This window comes from Phasianus colchicus, chromosome 3 (assembly GCF_987193195.1).
Source record: "Phasianus colchicus chromosome 3, bPhaCol1.hap1.1, whole genome shotgun sequence".
Taxonomy (NCBI): Eukaryota; Metazoa; Chordata; class Aves; order Galliformes; family Phasianidae; genus Phasianus; species Phasianus colchicus.
In genome coordinates, this window is record NC_143438.1 from 85,651,321 (window position 1) to 85,661,164 (window position 9,844).

Here is a 9,844-nt window from a genome sequence, read left to right on the forward strand (position 1 = left end):
CAACAGCTGTTCTTTGTTCTTGTTGAAGTATGAAGAAAGTATGTTTATGGATAGATGTAATTAATGTACAACTCCAGCTGTTTAAAAGGGAACATGGAGTTACCTTGCATATCCTTAACAAGTCATTTCTTGTGAAACAGCTGAACCTGGATGTCCTTATCCACAGGAGAGCCAGTGGTTAGTGTACTCAGAGCTAGTCAAACAAATGTGAGCTAAGGTCACCTTAGCTCTGAATGGGAGCTTCTGTCCAGGCATTTAGTTCCACTTATTAAACCCATTTCCGTTTCAGACCTTTCTTAGCCTTAGATTTTTCTCATCTCCTGATATCCTGTGGTCAGGGTGGAGACAGGAATAGCTCACTAACTTCAGTGAGTGAAATGCCATTTAACCACAGCCTTCTTTATCATATTTGTCCAAATTTAGTAACACCCATCCTATTGCAGCTTCAATGTTAACATTTAATTTGTGACCCTTACTCACTTTATTAGTGTATGATCAACAGCTTTGGTTTCCAGCCTGCTCTAGCTGTCTGAGGTTTTCTCATGACATACTATGCATTTATGGTATTAGGGTCTTTGATAAGACTAAAGGAATTAAAGGTAGACTTTTAATGAGAGAAGCAGAAACCTTGTTTGATAATATGCATATAAATTCAGAACAAGCTGGAGATGAGATTATGATCAAGACAGCTGAAAAACGTCATTCTTCTAGATGAAAAAAAATTTGCAAGATCTTGTGATGATGACAAAAATATCACATGAGAACTCAAAAAGGAAGAAAAAAAGAGGAGGTTTTGAGAACAGAGTTGTGACTGTTGAATCAACTGTGTCATTTGGAGGACTTACGGAATCCTTAATTTGAGGTAAAAATTGTAACAGAGAGCCAAAAGAAATAACAAGATTGCAGAAAAGATTCTAACTTCAATTTGGGAAAGGCAATTACAGCATAAGTGGAGAACATCACTTGCTGATTGAAAGCTCTGAAGGAAAGCAGATCCCGTTCAATGGATTGAATTACTCAAAAGAGCAAGTTGAAGAAAACTGAAACCTCAAAAAAGAGCAGGCAAGCTGTACATGAATGTTTGAAGCAAGGAGAGTGAGGGACTGCATGACAAATGGAAGGAAATAACCCAAACTGATATTTAACAAAATAATTTTACAAAAGCCTTCAGAAAAGACAGAATATACTAAAGATGTTCTAAAATACATTACTTCTACACAAGCAAGCATAATTTGTTTTGAGAATGATTCACAATATAAACTGAGCAGTTTTTCACCAGTAACACTGCCAGATCCCTTGTAGGTTTTAGTTTGATGCTACTGCACAGATCAGTCTGATAAGTGATATACAGTATTGAGGATTAAGGCAGAACCACCCCCATCAGTGTTCAGCACAGACAGGGGACGGTTCATAACGAGGTGGCATGCAGGCTGGAGAAGTTGGGTCAGGCTGCCCAGGCTCTTCCCTGCAAGAACAGTATTACCTAAAAAAAATACATCTTTGCTTTTAGTAAAATCTCCACTTCTAAGATTAAGAAAACTCACTTTGGATAGGAGGATTGATGCTTACACATAAGTCTCTCCTGGCCATGTCCTTTGTTCTCCTTGGGTTTCTCTTGAAAGGTTGTTCTGTTTCTTCCTTAGGCCTATCCAATATCTTCATAGTCTTGGCAAATGCTGCAACCTAGCAAAAGCCACAGCCTCTGTATCCATCTATGCCCTGGGTTGCTCCTGAAGGAAGGGATAAGGAAAGAGCCCAGGGGTGAGAACCACATGCAGACAGTCTTCTTTTTAGATCATAAACATACCTCTGACAATCAAACCAAAATGAACACCACTTGCCATGGTGTAAAAGCTGAGCTAAAGCAAAACTTTTTAAAATAGAAGTTTGGATTTACTTTAGGAGAAGCACCTGTAGCCTATAATACAATATCACTGGATGAGTAAAGATCAGAACAGTGGGGGAAGGGGAAAAAAAAAAAGAAAGAGAAAGAAAGAGAAAGAGAAAGAGAAAGAGAAAGAGAAAGAGAAAGAGAAAGAGAAAGAGAAAGAGAAAGAGAAAGAGAAAGAGAAAGAGAAAGAGAAAGAGAAAGAGAAAGAGAAAGAAGAAAAAGGAAAAGGAAGAGGAAGAGGAAGAGGAAAAGGAAAAGGAAAAGGAAAAGGAAAAGGAAAAGGAAAAGGAAAAGGAAAAGGAAAAGGAAAAGGAAAAGGAAAAGGAAAAGGAAAAGGAAAAGGAAAAGGAAAAAAGAAAAAGAAGATTAAAATACAGAAATTACAAAAGAAAACGCAAAACGCAAAATATCCAACATATAGACAGATGTCATAAAGAAAACAATGCAAGCTAAATTGCTCTGAATAATGTTGTAAGGAAGAAGCAACTTAAAAAGACTAAAATACTCGGAAAGAATCAAAACAGCAGTCAAACATTATAACAACGTAAACTTCAAATCCACAATTCAATACTTATATCAATTCATTTGTATATGCTGAGAAAAAAACTACCTATTCATCCTAGATTATTCCTCCATTTATCTGTAAACAGCATTATTAGAGAATATAACTACCAAGAACATGATCTCACATTTAAAATCCTTCTTTGTGAGCCACAGCATACCAGTTGCAATAATAATGGGTCATAGATCACACTTAGCATGACTGTTCTGCAAAATTACTTTATTTCAACTCAGAGGATGTCTTCATTTTATTGCTGCTGAAAAGAGAGAAAGAAAGGGAGAAGAAAGAAAGAAAGAAAAAAAAAAAAAAGCGTAGCGAGAGAGAGAGAGAAAGAAAGAGAGAAAGAGAAAGAGGAAATTCAGAAAGAGAAGGAAAGTAGGAAGGTAGGAAGGAAGGGAGGGAGGGAGGGAGGGAAGGAAGGAAAGGAAGGAAAGGAAGGAAAGGAAGGAAAGGAAGGAAGGAAGGAAGGAAGGAAGGAAGGAAGGAAGGAAGGAAGGAAGGAAGGAAGGAAGGAAGGAAGGAAGGAAGGAAGGAAGGAAGGAAGGAGAGAAAAATACTGTTGAAAAAATGCTTGAAATAGATGAAGAATTAAATCTAGAACTTTATTTGATGTTGTCTGATTTCAGAGCAGTAGTCTCTGAACGGGGCTATCATCTGCAGAATACACTTCAGCCCATACTGGCAGATTATTTCAGGTAGTAATGCTAAATGCTGGAGCTTTTATATGAAAAAGTGAAGCAAAAAATCTGTGATAGTGGATAACGTTATTTTAATGGGGCAAGAGGACCTCAGACTAGTGCATTACAGCAAAGGACAGTAGTCTCTTGTGAAGTAGCCTCCCTCCCACGAGGTGATTGCTAATGAAAGACAGACCTACAGCTTTTGTAACAAAAGGAAAAAAGGGGAAAAAAATGGAGCATGAACCATTGACATCAAAACCAGAACTTAAGAAAAAAAAAAAAAAGAATAAGGCACTATGCTGAGCAAAACAGGGCTAAAACTCACGAGATGTTCATGTTTCCACTGGATAGATATTCGGCTTGGATACTGTTAGATACCTTGTGAATCCTCAATACAAATTTATATTTTTCATCTGAATAGGTGGACTTGTTCAAGTAGTCTGCTGTTTAGGAAGCTGGAGACAAAATACAACATGCTCCCTTCCAGCATGTTTGAGTTGAAATCAGCTGCTGAGGGAGTCATCACTGTCAGAGGCTTGAACAGCACACAGAAATCCTATTCTCTTTTGTAAGCTTTTTCCTACAATGCCTTTTTGTTGATCTCTTGTTGCATTAAAAAAAATCCTCACAGTTCTACACTCCAACCCCAGATTCTCCTTACTTTTGTCCTAGAACAACTTTCCCTCCATGGTCTAAGCCTCTTCTTTTTCATACCTCCTCACTTCTCTGCTCTCCACACATACCTGGGGCACTTACAGGCCACGTGTTCCATTTCCTTCCCGGCAGGAGGAATGATGTGGACCTGCTGTTGCTGTGGGTTACCCTGTTAACATATTTGCCTTTACTCCGTGTATCTGAAGTTTTTCAACTAGCTGATAGCAGTGAGGCATGAGCTTCTTACGCTGACCATGCTGAGCTGCCTGGTAATAAATGTGGGCTCCAAGACATGCAGGGATCTGTGATTAAATTGTTAAGGAATAATTTGTTCATATGAAGTGATCAAACTGGGGCTGCCTACAAAACTTTGGTTATCTCCTAATCTTGAGGCATTTGAATTTGCCAACACAGAGTCACAGAATCATGAATAATTTGAGTTGGAAGGGACCCTAAAATGCCATCTAGTCCCACTTCCCTGCAGCGAACAGGAACACTTACAGCTAGAGCAGGTTGCTCAGAGTTCCATCCAGAATGTCTCCAGGGAAATCCACTATATCTATGGGAAACGCGTTCCAGTGTTTCAGTGCACTTACTGTAAAAAAAATTCTTCCTTATATCCAGTCTAACCATGATAAGGTTCTTTCAATATTTGTGATAGGAACTGTTTAAAAGCTTTTAATAAACACTGCAAGAAACTTTTTTGAACAATTGCTTGATCAGGGTACAGATCTCATTTGTCAGAGATGACAAGCAGCTGTTTCTTTTGCTTACAAGTATCCCAGGGCCTGGGATACCACTCACAACCTGTATCCCATTGCAACACCAGGAAATTGCTCCTTACTGCTGGAGAAGCTGCTTGGGAGTTCCAGTTCTGTTGAAAGGAAGAATATTTCCCCCTGCAAATGGAAAGAGAAAGAGAAGAAAAGGTATAATGTACTTAATTTCTAGGGTTCCTACCTATGAGAGAACTCAAAGATTAAATCTATGTAATTCTATTTCAACATACCACAGTGAGTAAAAATTAGCTATTTTTAAATGGTAATCTATGGCTATTATAAAATCATTTTAAGTGGCACTTTAAAGTTGCTAATATTTGATTGAAACAGTGTTAAGAAACTTTATTCACCCTTTTCCTGAAGTGATAGAATCACAGAATCACAAAATGGTTTGGGTTGGAAGGGACTTCTAAGATTACCTAGTTCAACCCCCTGCTATAGGCAGGGGCACCTCCCTCTAGACCAGCCTGGCCCTGAACGCTTCCAGGGAGGGTATGTTCACAACCACACTGGGCAACCTAGTGTCTCACCACCCTCACAGTAAAGAATTTCTTCCTAATATCTAGACTAAATCTACTAGTCTAAATCTTCCAGTTTAAAACCATTTTCCCTTGTCCTGTCACTGCATGTCCTTATAAGAAGTCCCTCTCCAGCTTTCCTGTAGACCCCCTTCAGGCACTGAAAGGCCACCATAAAATCCCCTCAGGACCTTCTCTAGGTTGAAGAGCCCCAGATTTCATAGGGGAGGTGCTCCAGCCCTCTGAACATCTTTGTGGCCCTCCTCTGAACCTACTCCAACAAATCCATGTCCTCCTTGTGTTGGGAGCCCCAGAACTGGATGCTATTACAGTGACAGTCTTCAGGGACAGGGAATCCACCACATCTTTGGGCAACACATTCCAGTGCCACCCCCAATGTAAAAGACTTTTTCCTTATATCTAACTTAAATCTACCCTTTTTGAGCTTGAAACCATTTTCCCTTCTCCTATCACCACAGACCCTGCTAATAAGTCTGTTCTCTACTTTCCTGTAACTCCCCTTTAGATATTGAAAGGTCATTCTCAGGTCTCCCCGGAGCCTTCTCTTCTGCAGGCTGAACAGCCCCAGCTCTCTCAGCCTGTCATTATAGGAAAGATGTTTCCACCTTGGATCATTTTTGTGGCCCTCCTCTGGACACACTCTAACAGGTCCACATCTCTCCAGTACTGAAGACTCTACATCTGGATGCAGTACTCCTGGTGAGGTCTCACCAGCACAGAGTAGACGAGCAGGATCACCTCCCTCACCTTGCTGGCCACGTTCTTTTGATGTAGTCCAGGATAGGGTTGGTTTTCTGGGCTGTGAGGGCACATGGATGGCTCATGTCCAACTTCCCATCCACCTGTACCCCCAGGTCCTTTTCGACATGACTATGCTCAATACTTTCATTCCCCAATTTGTATTGGTAATAGGGATTACCTCGACCCAGGTGCAAGACCTTGCATTTGGGTTTGTTGAACCTGAGGTTCACCTGGGTACGCTGCTCAAATCCATCTAGGTCTCTCTGGATGTCCTCCCATCCAGATGATGTCAACTGCTTCCCACAGCTTGATGTCATCAGAAAATTTGCTGAGGGTGCACTCAACCTGACTGTCAATGTCACTGATGAATATACTGAGGAGTATTGGTCCCTGCACTAACCCCTGAGGGACACCATTTGTCACTGATCTCCATTTGGACATGGAAAAGTGCAAGGCTTTGCACTTGGGCCGGAGGAATCCCAGGCATCCATACAGACTGGAAGGAGTGGTCCTTGAGAGCAGCCCTGCAGAGAAGGACTGGGGGTCTTGATAGATGAAAAACTTAACATGAGCCAGTGATGTGACCTTGTGGCTCGGAAGGCAAATGGTATTCTGGGCTCCATCAGAACAGGGGTGTCCAGCAGGGACAGGGAGGTGATTGTCCCCCTCTACTCTGCTCTTGTGAGGTCCCATCTGGAGTACTATGTCCAGGACTGGAGCCCCCAATACAAGAAAGACAGAGAACTGTTGGAGAGGGTCCAGAGGAGAGCCACAAAGATGATCAGGGGACTGGAGCACCTCCCCCATGAAGACAGGCTGAGGGAGCTGGGTTTGTTCAACCTGGAGAAAAGAAGGCTGTGGGGTGACCTCATTGCAGCCTTTCAGTACCTAAAGGGAGCCTACAAAGAGGAGGGGAATCAACTCTTTGAAAGGGTAGATAACTGCAGGACAGGGGAAATGGTTTTAAGTTGAGGGAGGGAAGATTTAGGTTGAATGTCAGGGGAAAATTCTTTACAGAGAGAATGATGAGGTGCTGGAACAGGCTGCCCAGAGAAGTTGTGGATGCCCCGTCCCTGGAGGTGTTCAAGGTCAGGTTGGATGGTGCCCTGGGCAGCCTGGTTTAGTATTAAATGTGGAGGTTGGTGGTCCTGCATGTGGCAGGGGGTTTGGAGATTCACAATCTTTGTGCTCCCTTCCAACCCTGGCCATTCTGTGATTCTGTGTGACACTGAGCCATTGGCCACCACTCTGTGGACTCATTCCTGCAGTCATTTCCTCATCCATTGAACAATCCACCCATCAACTCTGAATCTTTCCAATTTGGAGAGAAGGATATTAGTGGAGACTGTGTCAAGGGCCTTACTGAAGTTCAGATAGATGACATCATTGTCTCTTCCTTTGTCCATTGATACAGTGACACCATCACTGAAGGCCACCAGATTGCATTTGGTGAAGTCATGCTGGTTCTCCCATATCATGGCATGAATGCCATGACTTTTCAAATATCATTGAGAGAGGCTTGGTGACTACATCAGCTAATTCCCTCAGGACTCTGGAATGCTTCCCTAGTCCCCTCTTTCCAAACCAAATGCTTGAGATCTGTGTGACTAGAAGTTATCAGATAAGACTCTAAGACCAAGGAAAAAAATAACTACCTCATATATAAAAATATATGTAAAATAACTACAACAGCCTTGTCTGCTGTTTCCAGCTTGCCTACGTCACTCACTAGAGAAGTTACGCCTTCCTTTTTACTTTTTTTAGGTAACTGTAGGAGCCTTTCTTGTTCCTCTTGCCAAGTTTAGTTCAAGTTGGGCCTTGACTTTCCTGACTCTGTCCCTACACAGCCTAGCAGTTTCCTTATACTCTTTCCACAGTACCTGTCTCTGTTCCTACTGCTTGTGCATTTTCTTCTTGCTCTTCAGTTTGACCAGCAGGTCCCAATTCAGCTATGCAGGTCCTCTTACCTCCCTTTCCTGACTTGCTACACCTGGGGATAGAGAGCTCTTGCACTCTGATGAAAGCTTCCTTAACCACAGATCTAAATCTTCATTGTTTTTGCAATTCATTTCCACCTATGATAAAATGGGTGTAACATACTCTGTTGATAATTATTTACAGAGCCCTTTGAAAGGGTGTAAGAGATGAGTGTAAATGTTTGCCAGTAACCAGGGTGCGGTGAGAGATGCATTGACCAGGTTCCAGCACTAGAAATAGCTCTTTTTTCATTGTAGGTAATAACTTCCCAGAGAAACATGCCACTCTCATTACTAGTCCTGTGAAAACACATAACAAAATTATGATATTATTATGTATCATAAAGCTATTTTGCATCATTTATTATTTATTCACTGAGGCCTTGAGAGCACTTGAGTTTCATCCATGCATGCAGAAAACTCACATCCCAGTCCCAAGAAATGTATTAGCTAAGACATCTGCAGTAACTAAACTTGCGTCAGATTTACTTAACAGATTTCTAAATTGATTTAAATAGTGCAAACCGTGCTGCAGTCTATATAAACTTAGTTTTTTGAGAAATTTAGTATTCATGTGTAAAATCAAGTAAGCCGAACAGAGACTCTCAAATATAAGGGTTTTATTATTGTTATAGTGGAGAACTATCTAACATTTGCAAATGAATCACATACAAAAATTTGCAAAGGCAATATTTCTCTGAAAAAATAATTTTTGAAAGAAATAATCTTTTTTTTTTTTTTTTTTTTTTTTTTTTTGGTCTCTAGAAAATCTTTTGTAAAACATTAATTTATCTCATTTATCTCATCATTTTATTGTCGGACTTCATTCAGCTACAGCTGCCTGGGGGTTGGAACTACATGATCCTTGAGGTCCCCTCCAACCCAGGTCATTCTGTGATTCTGTGATTCTGTGCCTGGGTTTTTACAACCTGCTGGTAAATCTACCCATATTATTTTTAAACCACTTGTCAGTTTTCTCATTCAGGCTGTAAAGACAAAAACTGTCCAGGATGTTCTTGGCTGCCATACAGATGGGCAGGGTAGAAAACCCCTTGATAAAGATATCTAATTGTGCTGTAACCAAAAATAGCTTCTGCCTATGTAAACAGCATACACTGAATGGAAAATCTGAAAGCAGAGAGGTGCTCTGCACCTGTGCTTGGTGCTAATTGGAGCCAAGCCAGAAGTGGTTTGTAGCTATGATTTATGATTCTATGCAGCCTCTCCGCTCCTCTCTGTTCTTCTTCATACACAAATGTTGGTAGAAGTGAATTTCTTGCAGAAGTGGAATGGACTAAAATCCCCATGAAAACTCCTCAGGCCCGAGTTTCTATTGCTCTACATTGAAAAGTTGAGCTTTCTTAAGAGATAAAATAAGGCAGAGAGAGGAAAAGAAAGATTAACCTGACTAGCTTAACCTGCATGGCTTCACCAAGAGAAGGTCCTGCCTAACCAATCTTGTTGCTTTTTATGACATCATAACTGCTTCAGTGGACAGGGGAAGAGCCACTGATGTCACCTGTCTGTATTCCTTGACATAGTCCCCACAACATCCTTTCCCCAGATTGTAAAGATATGGATTTGATGGGTAGACTGTTCAGTGGAAGAGAAACTTGTTGCGAAATTGCACCCAGAGAGTGGTCACGTATCCATGTGTCAATGTCCAGATGGAAATTGGTGATGAGTGGTCTCTCATAGGGGTCAGTACTGAGACCACTGCTTTTTAACATCTTCATCAGTGACATCAACAGTGGGATTGAGTGCACCCTCAACAAGTTTGCTGGTGACACCAAGCTGTGTGGTGTGGTCAACATGCCTGAATGATGGGATGCCATCCAGAGGGACCTAGACAGGCTTGAGCACTGGGCTCAGGTGAACCTCGTGAGGTTCAACAAATCCAAATGCAAGTTGACGCAACTCCCACTATACAGTACAAGCTACAGGATGTAAGGATGGAGCACAGCACTGCCGAAAAGGACTTGGGGATACTGGTAGATGGGAAGCTGAACATGAGTGAGCCAT

The 9,844-nt window shown here is 41.4% G+C and overlaps 1 long non-coding RNA gene across 3 annotated transcripts; it reads right to left on the reverse strand.

Moving 5' to 3' along the window:
• Positions 1–1,001: 1,001 nt before the first annotated feature.
• Positions 1,002–9,282, reverse strand: LOC116227514 (uncharacterized). 3 transcript variants are annotated; one of them, XR_016465665.1, is made up of 7 exons: positions 9,241–9,282; positions 7,727–8,122; positions 4,516–4,686; positions 3,890–4,089; positions 2,581–2,709; positions 1,570–1,730; positions 1,002–1,483 (listed from the first exon to the last, which is right to left on the reverse strand). It is a non-coding gene; the product is annotated as an uncharacterized LOC116227514 (long non-coding RNA). The 3 variants fall into 3 exon arrangements; XR_004166581.2 differs by lacking the exon at positions 2,581–2,709; XR_016465666.1 differs by lacking the exon at positions 7,727–8,122 and having other exon boundaries at positions 9,227–9,268.
• Positions 9,283–9,844: the final 562 nt, after the last annotated feature.